Source organism: Schistocerca americana, chromosome 9 (assembly GCF_021461395.2).
Source record: "Schistocerca americana isolate TAMUIC-IGC-003095 chromosome 9, iqSchAmer2.1, whole genome shotgun sequence".
Lineage (NCBI taxonomy): Eukaryota > Metazoa > Arthropoda > Insecta > Orthoptera > Acrididae > Schistocerca > Schistocerca americana.
In genome coordinates, this window is record NC_060127.1 from 211,261,510 (window position 1) to 211,284,455 (window position 22,946).

At 45.4% G+C, this 22,946-nt stretch overlaps 1 protein-coding gene across 1 annotated transcript in view; it reads left to right on the forward strand.

Annotated features, from left to right (window-relative positions):
* Positions 1-8,855: 8,855 nt before the first annotated feature.
* The window catches only part of LOC124550833, a 165,290-nt gene continuing 151,199 nt past the window's right edge, over positions 8,856-22,946 (forward strand). Inside the window, exon 1 of the mRNA XM_047125559.1 lies at positions 8,856-8,919. The gene's annotated coding sequence lies outside the window, so the exon portion shown is untranslated. The remainder of the gene's footprint in view (positions 8,920-22,946) is intronic.

Below are 22,946 nucleotides of genomic sequence, written 5' to 3' on the forward strand. Positions count from 1 at the left end.
CTTCTGCATTTCCTCTTCCTGGCTTTAAGAAAAATAAGTTTTCAATGCCTTGCCCCAAACCGGTCATGAGCACAAGCAGGCTAACATCTTCTCCTACAATGACAACAGTTACAAAATCTTTGGTTCTTGAAATGACAGATGTTACAATCATAACGTCAGCATCTTCTTGTGTCTGGTGCACTTCAATGCTATACTCCAGAAATTCCTTTTTAAGAAGTGTGATCAAACGCATCTTGTTCAGGTTCGTTGTACAAGAACTTGTCCTGAGGGACTTGGTTCACCATCTCTGATTCAACCACAACGTCAACGGAAGAATGTTTGAATTCTCTCGGCACTCTTTGTGCTACATTTGTCTCCCTCACATTGATACCCATAAAATACAATAGCAAATTGAGATCCAAAATGACGTTGCAGGTAAGAAACATAGCTTTGGGCTATTGACTTGAAGCAAACATTTCGAGTCCAAGTCACTTTGTGGATAAGGTACCCTCGATCAATGACAAAAAATTTACTCGGTCCACCTGACTTCACATCTTCCACTGGAACGAAGGCATTGTAGAGTGAAGATTTTGTTCCTTTTCGCATGCCTTTTTCTGAGAATAGGGATATTGGGCAAGGAGCAAGTTCATATTTCAGAAAGGCTTTTAAGTCTTCTTCACTTTGTTTCATTAAACAAATCCTTTGGAAAAGAGTTAAAGGATCAACAGGAGTAATTTTAGTGCTCCCAGCTTTTACAGAATTGAACGCAGAAAGGAGAGGAGTCACAACTTCATCTTTTCTACGGAACTTTACATCGTGGAAATTGTCACCAACTATTCTTTTCATGCCTTTTTCCCCCTCTTCGTGACACATATGGCAATTAACATCCTCCGTTCCGACAACACCACTGCTGATAGACGTTATAAAATCACTTTCAGGGAAGGGAGGGTGCACTGAAAACCAATCACGCAGCAAGTCTATGCCATCTCCTTCGATGCTGTTTGTCCTGGCCCTGCAGCAGAGTGAGATGGTAAATTCCAATGAATAACATGATGAGTAATATGTATATACTACAAAAATAGAAACTGAAATAACAGTGTTCAAAAATTAGGTAATTTGCCACTGTGCTCGAAATTTGAAAAATTGGTATTTATTGACGCGCTGTAGCGCCTTAGATACCAGGAGTAGAAAAAAATGGTAAGAATCAAATTTGTAGAGAATTTTGTGCTCTTTAAAAAAAGAAAATAGACGTCAAAGCGATAGGAGCAAATGAAACTGAGATATTTTGAAAAAACTGAAAAAAGTCCGAAATTTTCGAAGTTTTTTGACTGCAGAAAGTTTTCCCAAGGGAAATTTTGTTGGCAAAACTTGGTTTTCTAACCTTTCCAACAATATGAACGAGTTAAAAAAATAAAATCTTCTACCCCACATTTTGCAAGGTACAGGCGTTTTTTCTGACGGTTTCACTGGACTAATCGATGCATTTGAGATGTGGTGCTACAGACGAATGTTGAAAATTAAGTGGACTGCTAAGGTAAGGAATGAGGAGATTCAGTGCAGAATCGGAGAGGAAAGGAATATGTGGAAAACACTGATAAGGAGAAGGGACAAGATGATAGCACATCTGTTAAGACATGAGGCAATGACTTCCACGGTACTAGAGGGAGCTGCACAGAGCAAAAACTGTATAGGAAGACAGAGATTGGAATACATCCAGCTAATAATAGAGGACGTAGGCTGCAATTGCTACTCTGAGGTGAAGAGGTTAACACAGGACAGGAATGAAGAATTCGTGGCGTGGCGTCAAACCAGTCAGAAGACTGATGAGCAACCCCGCCCCCCCCCCCTCCCCAAGGAAAAGATAAATAAATAAAATACAATGGCGGGCGACAGTCAAGTTGGTATTTCGCCGCTGTCCAGGGCGTCTGCAGACACGTCTTCGCTGATCGTCGGGGCCTTGTTCGAAGCAGATCTGTTCACTGAAGACCTACTCCAGTCAATGAGATTCCAGGCCAAAGACGTTTCTGGAGACGGCCCGCACAGCGGTCCGATAACAACCTGATTGTCGCGCGCCATACGCCAGACAACTAGGACTTACGATCTGGGATAGCATTTCTTTTCATCGCAGGACTCCTTTGGTTCTCATCCGTGGCACTCTCACAGCACAGCCGTACGTTGACGGTATGTTACACCTCTTCTGTTGCACTTCATGGTAAGGTATCTTGGGCTTACATTCCAGCAAGATAATGCCTGCCCGCGCATGGCGAGAGTTTCTACTGCTTGCCAAACCCTACCCTGACCAGCAAGGTCTCCGGATCTCTCCCCAATTGAGGACATTTGGAGCACAAGGAGTAGGGCTCTGCAACCATCTCGGGATTTTTGCGATCTAACGCGCCAACTGGACAGAATTTGGCACTATATTCGTCATGAGGACATCCAACAACTCTATCAGTCGATGCCAGAACGAATAATTGCCTGCATAAAGGCCAGAGGTGGACCAACGCGTTACTGACCTGCTGAAATTGTGAAGATCTTGCAGCTGAATAAATCATAGAATTTTTCTGAATTTGTAATCATTTGTTTGCGTATGTACACCACATCTACCGATTTCTGCCCCTTAGATTAGATTAGATTATATTACTTTTTCGTACCATACATCTGTGCTGAGGAGATCCTCGTGGATGTGCAACATGTCAATTTTTTTAGCTGAAATAACAATACTAATAGTATATATAATACGTCATTTGTTTCTATTAAAAAATTCGTCAATGGAGTAGAAGGAGTTGGCCACTAGTAAATATTTCATGCTCTTTTTAAGCAGATCTCTATTTGTAACTAAATTTTTTGTTTCCTGGTAAATTATTGAAGATGAGTGTTCCTGAGTAGTGGGCCCCTTTTTGAACTAAAGTAAGTGCTTTTAAGTCCTTGTGCAGATCATTGTTGTTCCTGGTATTGTATGTATGAACTGAGCTGTTTGTTGGAAAAAGAGATATATTATTTAGGACACATTTCATTAAGGAGTAAATATACTGAGAGGCAGTAGGTAGTATACACAGTTCGTTGAAGAGGTTTCTACAGGGCGTCTGTGAATTTACTCCACAACTAGTACGTATTACACGCTTTTGGACTCTGAAAACCTTTGTTTTACTTGAAGAGTTACCCCAAAATATTATACCTTATGACATTATGGAATGAAAGTAGGCAAAGTATGCAAGCTTTTTCATTTTTATGTCGCCTATGTCAGCTAACACTCGAACTGCAAATTCGTTCGTTCGTGATACGACTTTTTTTTGGTCTTAGAATGTATTTCCTACCTAATACAGATGATGTTAAAGGAATTTGCAACTGTGAATCAATTTCCTAACATTGTTGATATTGCGGTTGGTTGCCGACGTATTGCCGAGTGTTTGCTAGTGTTGTTCACCAAGGGTCGAGAATATTTAGTATTGCAGGACAGTATCTGTCTCTGTTCTTGTATGTAAATGCGTTCCTCCGGCTCTCAACCTCTCACCATTGTTTCGTACTTCCCTCACTGACAGCGCTACAGTCACGTAAGTTTGCGAAAACAATATCTTTTCACTTTTGTTCGAAAGTTAGCGCGCATACGCATAGCTAACTGCTTTGTCTGTTGTTTGTTGTTCCGAGTTTGTTGGATACAGCAATGGAGAAGTGGGCAAAAGGGAGAACTTCGAATTTCATAAACGCCATTCACCTGCAAACAGAGCTACGGGACGTCGAAAGTAATGCATGCAAAGTTCACAGTGGGAAAAATGACACTTGGCAAGTTGTTGCCGATGTGCTCGGAATTACGCTTGATGAAGCATACAAAGAATTCCGAAGTCTACGAACCTTTGCCAAATGCGATGCAAAAATGTTGCACAGGAAGAGTGGAAGCGCAGATGGGTCTTCATCCGCATGGTTTGGATTTGATGTCGTGAGTTTCATACTATCTCGACACGTGCCTGAAGCAGGAATTCATAGTGTATTCGGTGGTGCGTGCAGGCGAACAGCAATTAAACATCAATAAAATTGTATTCTTATTTCAAACTTACATTTCAGTCCTGCTACCAAAGCATTTCATGCTTGTGGTGTCTGGTGTTACTGAGGAATAGTGGACATTAAATTTCTGTACAAATCGCCAGTAGCTAGAAACAAAGGGTGAAAAAATTGTTCAAATGCCTCTGAGCACTACGGGACTTAACATCTGTGGTCATCAGTCCCCTAGAACTTAGAACTACTTAAACCTAACTAACCTAAGGACATCAGACACATCCATGCCCGAGGAAGGATTCGAACCTGCGACTGTTGCGGTCGCGCGTTTCCACACTGTAGCGCCTAGAACCGCTCGGCCACACCGCCCGGCCCAAAGGGTGATCCCCAATCGCATTGCAACTGGTATACAGTGTCCTCCTGTCGGCTTTGCCAATTCTCGGACCACTAGTACTTGCACGAGACATTAAACATCATTTTTCGGCGTTCTGATAAAGGTATGCATCCAGCACCAGTTCACGAGTTAAGTTTTCTGAAGCATTCATCTTACTTAAAAAAAGAACGCACCCATAAAAGTCGATTTGTCTTGTTTCTTTATCTTGCTTCCTTGCGCGATGTAAAAGCAGGAGAGTCAATCACACTTCCGCAACCTCGCGGTCGTCCACTTTGGGCCTATAAAGTGGCCCCACGTGAGCACTTTTAATCCCGAAACATATCGCCACAAACATTGTCGAGCAACAGTTGCCTGTAACATTGTCGTACAGGAGGCAACCAAACCACTATGTGCGTACAATCTAAGATACTGGCGACATACCAACAGACTTTCGGAAAAACATCGCCCACATAATTCTGACGGTAGCAACTTAACATCTCATGCATCTAAGCTCCTGACAAGAATAATATACGGAAGAATGGAAAAGAAAACTGAGGATCTGTTACATGAAGATCAACTTCACTTTAAGAAAGAGAGGCGGTTCCGACGTTGCGTGTGATAATGGAAGCAAGACTGAAGAAAAATCAAGATATGTACACAGGGCTTGTCGATCTGTGACATGCGTTCGACAATGTGAAATGGTGCAAGAGGATTAACACTCTAAGAATGGCATGTTGTTGTAGCTGCGGTCTTCAGTCCTGAGACTGGTTTGAGGCAGCTCTCCATGCTACTCTATCCTGTGCAAGCTTCTTCATCTCCCAGTACCTACTACAACCTACATCCTTCTGAATCTGCTTGGTGTATGGCATAAATAAAAGAAAATTCCAAGAGTGCGATTAAAATACACACAACAAAAAAAGTTTTGAATAACCCTGAAGGTAGACGTTGACTGTGGATGTTGTATCTCTGGCAAAGTACCTTTGACTGTTCAGAGATGTCACTAAACCCGCCCAAAGATGTGAGCAACCATATATGAGCAGCGCGTATTAGACGGAAGGGGTCCGACAGCCGATCAGTTCCAGTCATTCCGCCAGGAAGGAGGTACGCGGCTCGTGTTGTCGGCAGTTCAACCATACCTAGACGGTCAACACCGCGGTTCGATCGCGTCCGCATTGTTACTTTGTGCCAGGAAGGGCTCTCAACAAGGGAAGTCTCCAGGCGTCTCGGAGTCAACCAAAGCGATGTTTCTTGGACAGAGAGACAGGAACTGTCGATGACATGCCTCGCTCAGGTCGCCCAAGGGCTACTACTGCAGTGGATGACCGCTACCTACGAATTATGGCTCGGAGGAATCCTTACAGCAACGCCACCAAGTTGAATAATGCTTTTGGTGCAGGCACAGGACGTCGTGATACGACTCAAACTGTGCACAATAGGCTGCATGATGCGCAACTTCACTCCCGACGTCCATAGCGAGGTCCATCTCTGCAACCACGACACCATGCAGCGAGGTACAGACGAGCCCAACAACATACCGAATGGACCGCTCAGGATTGGCATCACGTTCTCTTCACTGATTAGTGTCGCATATGCCCTCACCAGACAATCGACGGAGACGTGTTTGGAGGCAACTCGGTCAGACTGAACCCCTTAGACACAGTCCAGCGAGTGCAGCAAGTTGGAGGTTCCCTGCTGTTTTGGGGTGGCATTATGTGGAGCCGACGTACGCCGCTGGTGGTCATGGATGACGCCGTAACGGCTGTACGATACGTGAATGCCATCCTCCGACCGATATTGCAACCATATCGGCAGCATATTAACGAGGCATTCGTCTTCATGGACGACAATTCGCGCCCCCATCGTGTACATCTTGGGAATGACTTCCTTCAGGATAACGACATCGCTCGACTAGAGTGGCCAGCATTTTCTCCAGACGTGAACCCTACCGAACATTCCTGGGATAGGTTGAAAACAGCTGTTTATGGACGACGTAACCCACCAACCAATCTGAGGGATCTACGCCGAATCGCCGTTGAGGAAGAGGACAATCTGTACCAACAGCGCCTTGATGAACTTGTGGATAGTATGCCACGACGAATACAGGCATGCAGCAATGCAAGAGGACGTGCTGCTGGGTATTAGAGGTACCGGTGTGTACAGCAGTCTGGACCACCACCTTTGAAGGTCTCGCTGTATGGTCGCGCAACATGCAATGAACAATAAAAATGGCGGAAATGATGTTTATGTTGATCTCTATTCCAATTTTCTGTAGAGGTTCCGGAACTCTCGGAAGCGAGGTGATGAAAAACTTTTTTTGATGTGTGTATATCAATGATGATTCGCTGATGACATTGCTATCCTCACTGGAAGTGAAGAAGAATTACAGGATCTGTTGAATGGAGTAAACAGCCTAATAAGTACTGAATATGGACTGAGAGTAAATCGAAGAAAGACGGAAGTAATGAAAAGTAGCAAAAATGACAACAGCGGGAACTTGACATCAGAACTGGTGATTACGAAGTTAAGGAATTCTGCTAACATGGAAGTAAAGTAACCCATGACGGACGAAGCTAGGAGAACATGAAAAGCAGATTAGCGCTTGAAAAAAGAACATTTCAGGCCAAGAGAAGTCTCCTAGTATCAAACACAGGCTTTAATCTGCAGGAAGAACTTCAGAAAATGTTCGTTTGGAGCGCAGCATTGGATAATATCGACCACGGATAGTGGGAAAACGGGAACGGAAGAGAATCGATGTGTTTGAAGTTGAAAATCTGGGGACGGATAAGATAAGGAATTAGAAGGTTCTCCGGAGAGCCGGCCTGAGTGGCCGTGCGGTTCTAGGCGCTACAGTCTGGAGCCGAGCGACCGCTCCGGTCGCAGGTTCCAATCCTGCCTCGGGCATGGATGTCTGTGATGTCCTTAGGTTAGTTAGGTTTAATTAGTTCTAAGTTCTAGGCGACTGATGATCTCAGAAGTTAAGTCGCATAGTGCTCCGAGCCATTTGTTCTCCGGAGAATCAGCGAAGAAAGGAACACTGATGGGAAAAAAAATGGCTTCATATGTGTGGCTGAAATGTTCCTTTGCAATACTGGCTGGCAATTGGGCTATATTGTTAGAAATATCCAATTTTTATGGCCCTTGTAAACGTACCTTTACCTTACCACGCTCAGCAGTGTGATCGAAAATTCTGTCACACTACACCTGCACTAAGCAATATGCTTCATATACGTTCGGTCAGGCAGTTATAAGAGTCGAGGGACATGAAAGGTAAGCAGTGGTTGGGAAGGGAGTGAGACCGGGTTGTGGCCTCTCCCCGATGCTATTCATTCTGTATATTGAGCAAGCAGTAAAGGAAACAAATTACAAGTTCGGAGTAGGCATTAAAATCCATGGAGAAGAAATAAAAAGTTTGAGGTTCGCCGATGACATTGTAATTGTTTCAGAGACAGCAAAGGACTTACAAGAGCAGTTGAACGGAATGGACAGTGTCTTGAAAGAAGGGTATAAGATGAACATCAACAAAAGCAAAACGAGGATAATGGAATGTAGTCGAACTAAGTCGGGTGATGCTGAGGGAATTGGATTAGGAAATGAGACACTTAAAGTAGTAAAGGAGTTTTGCTATTTGGGGAGCAAAATAACTGATGATGCTCGAAGTAGAGAGGATATAAAATGTAGACTGGCAATGGCAAGGAAAGCGTTTCTGAAGAAGAGAAATTTGTTAACACGAGTGTAGATATAAGTGTCAGGAAGTCGTTTCTGAAAGTATTTGTATGCGGTGTAGCCATGTATGGAAGTGAAACGTGGACGATAACTAGTTTGGACAAGAAGAGAATAGAAGCTTTCGAAATGTGGTGCTACAGAAGAATGCTGAAGATTAGATGGGTAGAAGTATCGAATAGAATTGGGGAGAAGAGAAGTTTGTGGCACAACTTGAGTAGATGAAGGGATCGGTTGGTAGGACATGTTCTGAGGCATCAAGGGATCACCAGTTTAGTATTGGAGGGCAGCGTGGAGGGTAAAAATCTTAGAGGGAGACCAAGAGATGAATACACTAAGCAGATTCAGAAGGATGTAGGCTGCAGTAGGTATTGGGAGATGAAGAAGCTTGCACAGGATAGAGTAGCATGGAGAGCTGCATCAAACCATTCTCAGGACTGAAGACCACAACAACAACAACGTTCGGTCACTAAATAATTCGCGACTTACTTAAATCTGTAGGCTAATGTGAATCTGCCTTATGAGACAATGGGGCTGCGTAAGTGTAAGTGACCACGCGGGAGATGGTATCGCGGAGATCACACGTCGTGCTGTTGATGTACGGACGATAAGGAAATCACGGTCTCAGGTGCCGGACCCCGCGATAAGAAGCGGCAGTACAGGGCTGCCGCCGCCGTGGGAGAAGGCAGTGTGGGGCCGACGCGGCCGAAACGTGTGGCATCTTCAGGAGCGCACATCACGTGCGGTCGCGGGCGGACGGTTTCCCAGTGTCAGTTTAGCGGATAGAGGGCACCGAGATCTGCCGACGGGATCACTATCCTCCGTTCTTGCGAGGGCTACATATCTCCACGACAAAGGTAGGCTATACTCTGTACGACCTGTTGGATGAGAACGTATGCTATCCACTCAAAAATATCAGGATACCTATTAGTGGCCATTGATATGGGGTGTGTCCAACCCTCATCTTTATGAGCGGCTGAACTGTCCTGTGAACTTCTCAGTGAGGTGTCTGAACTTCTATGGAGGACTATGTCCAGGGCTCTGCACTTGTGCTGAGGACTGTGTCTGGGGGATGGCTCCTGTCTGTGAAGGTCTTTCTGAGTACTTCAGCATACTGGGAAAGGGGGTTCTTGCCAGTGCAGGTAAGCCATCCGCGGACGGATAGGCTGTGTGGGAGAGATTTTCGGTGAGAAGGGGATGTCAGCTGGCCAAATGCAGGTGCTATTGGTGGGTTTAATGTGGAGCGAGGTGTGGACTGGAGCGATCAGACAGGGGGAAGTCAACTTCCTAGAAAGTGGCTCGCTGCGTTGAGGAGAACCAGGTGAAGACTGGGACACTCAGATGTTTAGGACGGGTGGTAGGGACAGAGCATCGAGTGACACTATACTGAGTGCACTATCCGAAAACATTTCGACTCTGTAAGAGCAGAACAGGGAATCAGTGATCATAAGTCCGTTGCAGCATCCCTGAATATGGAAGTAAATAGGAATATAAAAAAAGGGAGGAAGGTTTATCTACTTAGCAAGAGTAATAGGAGGCAGATTTCAGACTACCTAACAGATCAAAACGAAAATTTCTGTTCCGACACTGACAATGTTGAGTGTTTGTATAAAAAGTTCAAGGCAATCGTAAAATGCGTTTTAGACAGGTATGTGCCGAGTAAAACTGTGAGGGACGGGGAAAACCCACCGTGGTTCAACAACAAAGTTAGGAAACTACTGCGAAAGCAATGAGCTTCACTGCAAGTTTAAACGCAGCCAAAACCTCCCAGACGAACAGAAGCTAAACGTTGTCAAAGTCAGCGCAAGGAGGGCTGTGCCAGCACACAAAGAGAAGAGTGTTTTGCCATGTGGTTACTGAGCGAAACTTCACTACCTACATCTACATCTACATCTACATGATTACTCTGCAATTCACATTTAAGTGCTTGGCAGAGGGTTCATCGAACCACAATCATACTATCTCTCTACTTTTCCACTCCCGAACAGCGCACGGGAAAAACGAACACCTAAACCTTTCTGTTCGAGCTCTGATTTCTCTTATTTTATTTTGATGATCATTCCTACCTAAGTAGGTTGGGCTCAACAAAATATTTTCGCATTCGGAAGAGAAAGTTGGTGACTGAAATTTCGTAAATAGATCTCGCCGCGACGAGAAACGTCTTTGCTTTAATGACTTCCATCCCAACTCGCGTATCATATATGCCACACACTCTCCCCCATTACGTGATAATACAAAACGAGCTGCCCTTTTTTGCACCCTTTCGATGTCCTCCGTCAATCCCACCTGGTAAGGAACCCACACCGCGCAGCAATATTCTAACAGAGGACGAACGAGTGTAGTGTAAGCTGTCTCTTTAGTGGACTTGTTGCATCTTCTAAGTGTCCTGCCAATGAAACGCAACCTTTGGCTCGCCTTCCCCACAATGTTATCTATGTGGTCTTTCCAACTGAAGTTGTTCGTAATTTTAACACCCAGGTACTTAGTTGAATTGACAGCCTTGAGAACTGTACTATTTATCGAGTAATCGAATTCCAACGGATTTCTTTTGGAACTCTTGTGGATCACCTCACACTTTTCGTTATTTAGCGTCAACTGCCACCTGCCACAGCATAGGGCAATCTTTTCAAAATCGCTTTGCAACTGATACTGGTCTTCGGATGACCTTACTAGACGGTAAATTACAGCATCATCTGCGAACAACCTAAGAGAACTGCTCAGATTGTCACCCAGGTCATTTATATAGATCAGGAAGAGCAGAGGTCCCAGGACGCTTCCCTGGGGAACACCTGATATCACTTCAGTTTTACTCGATGATTTGCCGTCTATTACTGCGAACTGCGACCTTCCTGACAGGAAATCACGAATCCAGTCGCACAACTGAGACGATACCCCATAGGCCTGCAGCTTGATTAGAAGTCGCTTGTGAGGCACAGTGTCAAAAGCTTTCCGGAAATCTAGAAATACGGAATCAACTCGAGATCCCCTGTCGATAGCGGCCATTACTTCGTGCGAATAAAGAGCTAGCTGCGTTGCGCTAGAACGATGTTTTCTGAAACCATGCTGATTACGTATCAAAGATCGTTCCCTTCGAGGTGATTCATAATGTTTGAATACAGTATATGCTCCAAAACCCTACTGCAAACCGACGTCAATGATATAGGTCTGTAGTTCGATGGATTACTCCTACTACCCTTCTTAAACACTGGTGCGACCTGCGCAATTTTGCAATCTGTAGGTACAGATCTATCGTTGAGCGAGCGGTCGTATATGATTGCTAAGTAGGGAGCTATTGTATCTACCTTGTTATTCCACTCACTACAGACCTATTTTGATGGAAAAATGTAATTTTTGAGGCCCATCCATAGCTGGTGAAATGAGAAATGCTGTGGGTTTTGGAACAACATGAGTGAAGACAAATCAAATGGCTCTGAGGACTATGGGACTTAACATCTTAGGTCATCAGTCTCCTAGAACTGATAACTACTTAAACCTAACTAACCTAAGGACATCACACACATCCATGCCCGAGGCAGGATTCGAACCTGCGACCGTAGCGGTCGCGCGGTTCCAGACTGCAGCGCGTAGAACCGCACGGCCACATCGGACGGCTGGGTGAAGACACCACACGTTCATTTTGTACCGAGAATGTGCTTTTCCATAAACTACTTACCTTAATTTTCGTTGGTTCCTCACTTAACGAACTACAGTTTCGGAACGCCCTCGCTGTTGTGCCTGGACAACATGTTGGTGAGGTGATACTGTCTAATCTCCACTGTGTTTTGGCAAAAGAAACAAATCGTAATACAGCAACAGGAGAAATGTGTAGGTTTTACTCCAAATTCGTCACTCATGGCTCCTCCCTGAAAGTTACAAATAATTAAAAATTGCAAATGGTTCAAATGGCTCTGAACACTATGCGACTTAACTTCTGAGGTCATAAGTCCCCTAGAACTTAGAACTAATTAAACCTAACTAACCTAAGGGCGTCACACACATCCATGCCCGAGGCAGGATTCGAACCTGCGACCGTAGCGGTCTCGCGGTTCCGGACTGAAGCGCCTAGAACCGCTCGGCCACAGCGGCCGGCCGAATGATTAACAACCCAGCCACAAATAAAGTGCTGCATTTTCAGCGGAATTCTTTTTAGATACTAACCAAAGCAGAAATGACTGATCTGTTTTGAACGGCCACCACGCAAGAGTATGAGTGGAGGGGTGTCTCTTAATGTTTACAAAATATGTGAGGGTAGGCTTGAGTTTAGAACGGCACTTCGGCTCCAGCGCTCGACGTTTCCCCACAGCGTTTGTCCGCAGCCCCCGTCACTACCGTTCTCCCAACTGTTACCCTGCCGAGTGCGCATCCACTCGCCACGTTATTCTGCACGCTCTCTACAGCATTGCCCTGCTCGGTGCGTCCCCTCTTGCTGACCACGGTTACCTGCTGTCAGGCACGTCACGCCCGTACTCGACACTCCCTCAACCCCCCCCCCCCCCCCCCCTCATCACCATTCCCTCCAGGTCAGTTACCTCCGCTCCCCTTCTACAACACTTAGATATCAATTTTTAATTTTCAACATTTCGCGGCGCTGTCAGCAACTGTAAAAATGTTAATTTTAATTTTAATAATTAACAGTCTCAGTTGCACTGTTTGCCTACAATTTACCTACGTTTCAGTCGGGATAACCCAAACTTCTTCAGAGTAAAAGTAATTACCGTTTGTCGATAGTGGACATCGTCAAGCTAAAACTACAAATCCATAAATTATCGTCTGACTACCTCGGCCCCACTTCGCGACCGCGATGAGGCAGCCACGAGTGCTGTACTGGAACTCAACACTCTTGGACAAACGGTAGTTACTTTTATTCTGAAGAAGGTTGGGTTATCCCGACTGACGCTTAGGTAAATCTAGGTAAACTTTGCAACTGAGGCTGTTGGTTTTTAAAACTAAAATTAATCAATTTATAGACGAGCTGTTTAGCCCAACACTGATCTAGCAAGGTCGATACTTCGACACAGCTCATGCCATCACTCCCACTAAAACTTTTATTTATTGCCTATGTCAGCTATTTTAGGGACAAGGAATGTTACAAAATATTCCCTCTATGGACAGGGTTCTAGGAACAGAAATCTCGAACACACTAAATTGGAGTTCCGTATATCTTTTACAATTAATTTTGTTTTGAGCATAATAGAATTGTGATACGCCAAATATGTACTCTTTATATACAACTCATAAAATTATTTCAAGTACTTATGCCACCTCAAATAATAATAATTAAGCTGCATGTAGTAGCGGATATCGCCAAATGGCGGAGCTTCATGCAAAAGCGTTTGTATCTTTCTGCTGATGAGCGTGAACTAACCTGTCTCTTGTCGTCCCCGCCTTCGAATAAAGAGACTCAAAAGGACGTGTAGACAGTAAAATAAATCTTCAACTTCATAGTAAACGATTGTATCTGTTTAACATTATGTATCGATATGAATCTTGCTACGCTGAAAGCTCAAACCAAAACCGAGATACTACACGGTTCACTTGTTGTTGTTGTGGTCTTCAGTCCTGAGACTGGTTTGATGCAGCTCTCCATGCTACTCTATTCTGTGCAAGCTTCTTCATCTCCCAATAACTACTGCAACCTACATCCTTCTGAGTCTGCTTAGTGTATTCATCTCTTGGTCTCCCTCTACGATTTTTACCCTCCACGCTGCCCTCCAATACTAAATTGATGATCCCTTGATGCCAGTCCTCGGTATCTTCAGCCCAAGAAATTTCGAATGTTTGGAACCGGGTGACCTCCACTGTTTCTGCTGGGGGGCGTTTTCTGGCTTCGCTTTCATCGCAGACGGGGACACTGCCACGTTATGCCCTTAATCTGTGTCCATTTTGTCAGAATGTCTCCTAGTTCTGCAGCTTGCTGCAGAATCCTTAACATTCAGTTCGAATATATTACACTTTCTTGAGAAAGCATGACTTTAGGAAGCATAGCTGGTGCGAATCTCAGCTTGCTCTTTTCTCACACGATATCCTGCGAACTATGGATGAAGGGCAACAGGCAGATTCCATATTCATAGATTTCGGGAAAGCATTTGACACGGTGCCCCATTGCATGCTGCTAACGAAGGTACGAACATATGGAATACGTTCACAGATATCTGAGTGGTTCGAAGACTTCTTACGTAATGTTCGCCTCCGTTGCGTAGCGGTAGCGTTACCGCCTACCACGCAGGGGGCCCGGTTCGATTCCCGGCAGGGGACTGAGGGGTTTGTGTCCATCATCATTTTCATCATCATTGACTCGCAACTCCCCGAAGTGGCGTTAACTAAAAAGGACTTGCAATACAGCTGCCGAACTCCCCGAATGGGGCCTCCCGGCCAACAGTGCCGTAATAGGACCCAGTATGCTGTCCTTGACGGCGAGTGTTCATGAAAGGCGAGGGTATCGTCAGCAGTGCCCCAGAGAAGCGTGATAGGAGCGCTATATGCTCAAACGGTTTGCCGGACGGGATGGGCAGCAATCTGCAGTTGTTTGCTGATGATGCTGTGCTGTACCGCAAGGTGTCGAAGTTGAGTGACTGTAGGAAGATACAAAACTATTTAGGCAAAATTTCCAGTTGGTATGATGAATGGCAGATTATATGTGCAAAAGTGTAAGTTAATGCGGATGAGTGGGAAGAACAAAGCTGTAATGTTCGGATACAGTATTGCTAGTGTCCTGCTTGACACAGTCAGGTCTTTAAGTACCTGGGAATAACGTTACAAAGCGATATGAGGTGGAACGGGCAGGTGAAAACTGTGGTAGGGAAGGTGAATGGTCGACTTCGGTTTATTGGGAGAATTTTAGGAAAGAGCGGTCCACCTGTAAAGGAGACCGCATATTGGAAGGTGGTGAGACCTGTTGTTGAGTAGTGCCTGAGTATTTTGGACCCACACCAGGTCGGGTTGAAGGAAGACATCGAAGCAGCTGCTTGATTTGTTACCGGAGGTTCAAACAACACCCAGGTGTTACAGATATGCTTCGGGAACTTAAGTGGCAAATACCTGAAGAGAAGACGACGTTCTTTCCGAGAAACACTGTTGAGGAAATTTGGAGAAGCGGCATTTGAAGCTGACCGCCGAACGATGCTACTGCGCCAATATACTGTGTTACAATTATTGAACTATGTGAAATAAAATCGTCAAAATTTGTGAACGGTTTGCGTAGGACGTTCAAACTGCACGGTTGGCTCTGGGGCATGGTGGGAATTAGTACGCGCGGGTATGGTTTGGTTTAGCGACGAAGGTCACTTTCATTTGGATGGGTTCGTCAATGAGCCAGGTTAGCGGATTTGGGGGACTGCTCATTTCGCGATCGAGAAGTCTCTTCACCCTCAACGAGTGACTGTGTGGTGTGCAATTTTCAATCGTGGAATAATCAGTGCGATATTCCTTGATGGCACGGTGACTTCCGAATTGTACGTGAAGGTTTTGGAAGATGATTTCATCCTCATTATCTAGAGTGATCCTGATTTCGACAGGCTGTGTTTCATGTAAGCTGGGGCCCAACTCGAAGATGGAGAGTGTTTGACGTCCTGGAGGAACACTTTGGGGAATGTATTCTGGCTCTGGATACCCAGAGGCCACTGGCATGGACCTCGTTTGGCTGCCATTACTCCGTATCTGAAAACATACGACTCCTTTTTGCGGGGCTGTATTAAAGACGGCTGGTCCCGGCGGAGGTTCGAGTCCTCCCTCGGGCATGGGTGTGTGTGTGTGTTTGCCCTTAGGATAATTTAGGTTAAGTAGTGTCTACGCTTAGGGACTGATGACCTTAGCAGTTAAGTCCCATAACATTTCACACACATTTGAACATTTCATATTAAGGACAAGGTTTACAGGAATAACCCCAAAACCACTGCTGAGCTGAAGACAGCCATTCAGGAGGACATCGGCAGTATCGACGTCCCGACACTTCAGCGAGTCATGCAGAATTTCGCTATTTGTCTGTGGCACATCATAGCCAACTACGGCACGCGTATCGTATATGTCATAACCTAAATTCAAAATTGTGGAATTAGATTAGTTCAAATCACTTAATCTGATCCTAAGATGGTTAAACCATTCCATATATACTTCAGCAGTTGTAAATTACAATAACTCTTTCCCTTGCATGTCTGTCTATTAGCACTAAGCATAAAAACATTAGTAGCTTTGTCTGGCTCTCCGCTACATTAGCCATGACAGGTTGTTGTACCTTGAGTCACGTAAAAGCTCTAAAGCAGAAGTAGGTGCATAGCTTAGTAGCGGTATGAACCAGCGGTGCATGGGTCGATGTATTCTCAAGGTATCCTCCCTCCCACACCCGCGTCCCACCCGTTACAGGCCACCTCTAATCCTTCGTAGCATCTTTAAGTTTCCTTAAATTTCAATAAATAATTTGTAAGTTTCAAATTTTCAACAGTTATAATTTATACTTTATTTCAATAGTAAAAGAAGAAGCTGCAAGGAAGAATAACAGTGCGCCATATGGCGACGCAAGGGCGACGTCGTGCCAGGGCAATGAACTGAGAGGTCCATCTCAAGATCTCCAGTGAGGATATCTCGAGTCTGGACCCTAACGCAGTGGCTGAGAGGCCTGGACGAGAAGATAACTCATTATACACCTTATGGTGACGCGTCTAGGGCAAGCAGCAAGCGAGGGGAAAAAAGCGCATCGGTAACTGGGCACTGGGCACTGGGCACGTGTCTAGCCTAAACCACAGCGCGCCACACCACAGCTGTTTAGTCAGAGCCTTGCAACCACTTGCAGTCCAGTAAGAGGGAACGTGCTTCTTCAAATCTATTCGCACAGCTTGCACAAAATTATAAACATCGGAGTATTCGTTAATGGGCCATTTCTCGTCCTGTATTTGCAGAACAATTGCGAAAGGACCTAGCGTCTGTTTTACAGTCTCACTGACGTTCTCAAAGAGTAAGTTTATATTCCTTTATTGCGCACAGCCTCATACCAGCACTAAGTCGCATGTATTTCATGCTACTCTCCTGTGCAAGTGGGAAAACCAATAATGATGTCAAAGAGCCAGTAACTCCTCCACATACGTCATCGTTAACTATTTTCACATAAATCGCATTGCAAGAAAACTGCAGGCCTTCATGTTCAGAGAGACGAAGTGTTTTGAATAATCAGCTGTCAGCAGTATCGATATGGGACCACTCTTGCCGTTATGGAAATCTGAATCTAATCACAGATTTCCTAGCATCTTGGCCTTGGCATGATGAGATGATGATGATGATCGAATGGCACTGTTGACCGCCGTATTGCAAGTTGTGGTGTCACCGCCAGACACCACACTTGCTAGGTGGTAGCCTTTAAATCGGCCGCGGTCCGTTAGTATACGTCGGACCCGCGTGTCGCCACTGTCAGTGATTGCAGACCGAGCGCCGCCACACGGCAGGTCTAGAGAGACTTCCTAGCACTCGCCCCAGTTGTACAACCGACTTTGCTAGCGATGGTTCACTGAAAAATTACGCTCTTATTTGCCGAGACGATAGTTAGCATAGCTTTCTGCTACGTCATTTTCTACGACCTAGCAAGGCGCCATTATCAATTGCTATTTATCTTGTGATGCATGTACCGTCAGACCGATGTTCACCAATTATGGATTAAAGTTAAGTATTTCAGAAGCTACGTACTATTTCTGCTACTATAAAGACCTTGTCCTGTTCCAGACCTCACGCCATCCTGCGTGAGCTTAAACGCGTGCCCTTCGGCCTCCCGTCCTAGTTGATTGGCTGTCTTGCCAGTCCACAAAACAAGTCCTTTTTAGTTGACGCCACTTCGGCGACATTGCACGTCAATGATGATGAAATGATGATGAAGAACACACAACACCCAGTCATCACGAGGTAGAGAAAATCCCTGACTCATCCGGGAATCAAACCCGTGACCCCGTGCGCAGGAAGCGAGAACGCTACCGCAAGACCACGAGCTGCCGAACACGGGCAGTAAAAGAATTCGGCTTGTGAGTCGTGCCCTGGCATGAGTGCCATAGTGCTCAGCCTGCCTGAACGCTTCCCCCACCACCGCAGCACGGTGTCCGAGCGTGAGGAGGGGGAAGAGGACAGCTGCAAATGTGCTCCATTTAAACAGCAGTGCAATTGTACTGCATGTGATTTGGTTTTATAAACACCTCAACAAAAAGTTTGGAATATCACAGAGTGTCCTACAATGATTTCTTAAAGTACACCCACTGAGGTTTGTACAATACTTTAAAACAAAATAAACAAGAACTCTTTTGGTTAGTTACAAAAAAATTATTAAAAAACAAAGAAGATTCTCTCATAAATGCACCTATTGGACGAAAAACAGTGAAAATTTTTATTTCATGATGATTATCAGTCTTTAGTCGTGCGTATGTCCTTCCCATGCACGGATGAGTTCTTCCACTCTCAAGGCATGCTCTGGATGAGACCGTCAAGTCTCTCTTGAGGTATGAGAACCCACTTCTCAATGGCAGGTTCAGTGAAGTCCTGAAGACTGTCAGGTCGATTCGGACGCTGTACAATGGCCAACTTCAACATGTCCCATGCATGCTCAATTGTATTCGTGTCTGAGGACTGTGCTGGTCAATTCATTCGGTTGGCGTTGCGTCTTTAAAGATACTGAGACATTGCTGGGGTACAGAGAGGTCTTGCATTGTCATCGATTAGAATGGTCACTGACTTCACGTCTGCAAGGCCTTACAATCGTTTTGTAGGACATCTTGGAGGTATCGGGGACCAGCCAAATTGCCGTAGATGGGAATCAGAGGGGTCCACCGTCCCATTGTTATTGCCGCCTAGAACATTAATCTTACATTACAAAGAACATGCAAACGGATGGACTTCCTGAACATATCGGCGTTCCTGGTGTCGTCTCGCGCTTCTCCAAACCCAATCACGTCTAGAGTCCGGTCGCAAACCAATCCTGATCTCGTCAGCAAACATGACATTACTCCAATCTGCAATGGTCCAATATTGACGTGCAAGAGCTCTGGTCCCTTGACTGAGTCGGTTCCGTTATTTCAGCGCAAAACTTCTAATTGGTCTTCTGCAATGAAGACCACCCTCATGGTCTGAGATACGAATCTCTGTTGCCCAGGAGAAGTCATTTCCAGTATTTCTGGCAGCTAATGTTGGGCTCCTGTGAGTCGACAGTTGGAGGAAATGACCCTGCATTGGTGTTCTCATACGAGGACGGGCACTGGGAGGTCTATCGTCCACACTTCCCTTGTCTCTGTACTTTCTCCATGTCTTAGACACACCACTTTGAGTGACATGTAACCGATCGCCAACATCTTGATGTGTACGATGTACTGAAAGTAAAGCCACTATCCTGGCTCAGTCAAAGTGTTCCACACCTCTGCATGGCATGTTACTGCAATGCTGAACACAAACTGAATGAAGTTGTTATTGATACTGAGGTGGTCACCGCGTTCCTCTGCCGGAGCGGTATGTTTACATGACTGGAAAGTGGCCGCAAGGCATGCCAGTAGTTAATACCGTCCAGCATATGGACCCTAACTGGATAATGCATGAAGTGCCTAGGTCAACCGTGGACTACATTTTACGACAGGATTCCAGCCTTTTTGTTTCACATTTCTGGACAATCTAGATGACAAGCAAAACAAATATTCAGTTTCATTTAATTATTTCTGGTGCACTGAAACGGTTCAAATGGCTCTGAGCACTATGGGACTCAACTGCTGAGGTCATTAGTCCCCTAGAACTTAGAACTAGTTAAACCTAACTAACCTAAGGACATCACAAACATCCATGCCCGAGGCAGGATTCGAACCTGCGACTGTAGCGGTCTTGCGGTTCCAGACTGCAGCGCCTTTAACCGCACGGCCACTTCGGCCGGCCCTGGTGCACTGAAAAAAACCTTATTTTTAATCTGGCACAAACTGTTGGTATACGGACATATGCAGACAATTTCACAGATTTTTGCACTCAGTAAATCATGACTTACTTCGTTTCACAATCTAAAAAAAGTCTTTCACAAACACACACACAAATGTTGATCGAAATATTTATCGCTTTTGTAACTTCATAGCTGACAGGTTGAAACTCTACCCAAGGAAAACAATGAAGACTCCCTGGACAGCTGTAACGTAAAAGCAACTGTCTTTAAAACAGGAATTATACTGCATGACATTCAGTTAGACATGCACAGCGCCGTCCGGGGTGGCCGAGCGGTTCTAGGCGCTACAGTCTGGAACCGCGCGACTGCTACGGTAGCAGGTACGAATCCTACCTCGGGCTTGGATGTGTGTGATGTCCTTAGGCTAGTTACGTTTAAGTAGTTTTAAGTTCTAGGGGACTGATGACCGCCGGCCGAAGTGGCCGTGCGGTTAAAGGCGCTGCAGTCTGGAACCGCACGACCGCTACGGTCGCAGGTTCAAATCCTGCCTCGGGCATGGATGTTTGTGATGTCCTTAGGTTAGTTAGGTTTAACTAGTTCTAAGTTCTAGGGGACTAATGACCTCAGCAGTTGTGTCCAATAGTGCTCAAAGCCAGCCACTGATGACCTCAGAAGTTAAGTCCCGTAGTGTTTAGAGCCTATTGAACCATTTGAACATGCACAGCGGCACTTTCAACTGAAACTGCAAATGCCCTCGAAAGTAGCTCGAAAACTGATGTAATATTCACGGTGTCCTCAACACGTTTAGAAAACTATCCTTGTAATTCTTTCAAGGCTACAATGACTTCTTCAAACCTCAAATTTTCTTAAACGCCGGTGAGGTTACAGAAATGGACAGTGTAATTTGTCAGAATTTGTCCCTTCTAGGACCGATCTTCTTTTTAAATGCACCCCATCAAATGTGAAGTAAGTTGTTTCTTGCCTTGCAAAGTCTTACTGCGGGGAGTGTCCAGTTAAGTCCACTTAAAATGCGAAGTCTGCAATCCATTCCGCATGTTTCTTTCCTGCACTTCTTTTTCCTTCATAAATTCATTTACAGCGACTTTTAAATCGAAAAATCGTTCCAGGCTTGCCCCCTTGACTTAAACAACGTACTTTGCAGTAATAGATAAAGTCTCCATCTCTCATTCACTTCTACCGAAAACTGTTGCAACTGACAGTGAAATAATGCGTGCGGCTTCAGAAATTTTACTGTTTGTTTCTCCAATTTCTTCACGCGCTCTGTGCCTGCAAATTTAGCACAAAGTGATTCTTGGCATACAGGATAATGAATCCCATCAGTCATTCATTGTAATTTTTTGCTCTATCATTGTCAACTAAATCTTTAAATTACTCGTGCATGGTATTGTAATGTCGTTTCGCAACACATTTCTAGTATCCGATGCTTATGCGACTGCGTAATAGATATTGAGAATTATCATGTCTCTCTTCTGTCATTCCCATTTAGTTTTAAAAGCTTATGATGACAGGTTGCTAGACTGCCTGGTTTTTGTAAACAACCACTGGACTTGTGAACATCATTCATACCGTGAACAAATGGCGAAGGGTAAACGGCGCTGACACCACGATTCCGAACTTAAGGGAATTGTGCCGACCGAAAAACAAACTAAACTCCACCAAAAAAGGCCAAGGGTACCAATGGCCGCCGTGTCATTCTCAGCCCACATGTGTCAATGGATGCGGATAGTCTGTGGAGGGGTATGTGGTCATCCCACCCCTCTCCAGGCCGGAGTCCCTACTCCTCAGTCAAGTAGCTCCTCAGTTTTGCCTCACAAGGGCTGAGTGCAGTCTGCTAGCCAACAGCGCTTGGCAGACCACATGGTCATCGATTCAAGTACTAGTCCAGCCTTAACTTCGGTGATGCGATGGGAAGTCGCGCTATTCCGTTTACTTCCAAGAAAGACCGTCTGGTACCGAGTGCCGCGGGTTTCGAATCCGCACCAGACGTTATGGACCTCGACTACCACTAGAGGTCTCTGCAGCTGTCGTGCCGTAAGCTGTGGCTGGATGCTTTACTGGCCCGTGTAGAACGTGAGGGCGCCACGGTGGAGCACGTGGCCCCAGCAGCCAATAGCGACGTACCCTATCCTGTATTTCAGTACCTGCCTCTCAATCAGAAAGGCCCCCGCCCAAGGTGGCTTCCACCAACTCCCCCTCCCTGATGATGCCCTCATCATCCATGTCATTATGTAACACCAGTCAGGGATTAGACGTTTTCTGACGTCAGTTCCGCCTACAAAGCAGTACGAGGAGTGATCTACGATTGTGGGGCATGTGATTATCATGTCGCCAATCGCTCCATATGTTACTGTCAGTAGACGGATCCTGATGATGCCGCTGCTTTTAATTCAATCAGCTCCTTACTTGGCCTCAGGAGGCACAGTGAGCCATGTTACAGAAATCTGTACCTCAGAAAAACCCGAAGAGGTACGGGGAATCGAACCCAGATCCTTCTACACTGAGGGTATCAACACTAATCATTCGCCTATAGAGGCGATTAGAAGTGTTATATACTTTTGGTTATTAATCTTTTCATATTCATGTTTCAGTTTATACACTCCTGGAAATGGAAAAAAGAACACATTGACACAGGTGTGTCAGACCCACCATACTTGCTCCGGACACTGCGAGAGGGCTGTACAAGCAATGATCACACGCACGGCACAGCAGACACACCAGGAACCGCGGTGTTGGCCGTCGAATGGCGCTAGCTGCGCAGCATTTGTGCACCGCCGCCATCAGTGTCAGCCAGTTTGCCGTGGCATACGGAGCTCCATCGCAGTCTTTAACACTGGTAGCATGCCGCGACAGCATGGACGTGAACCGTATGTGCAGTTGACGGACTTTGAGCGAGGGCGTATAGTGGGCATGCGGGAGGCCGGGTGGACGTACCGCCGAATTGCTCAACACGTGGGGCGTGAGGTCTCCATAGTACATCGATGTTGT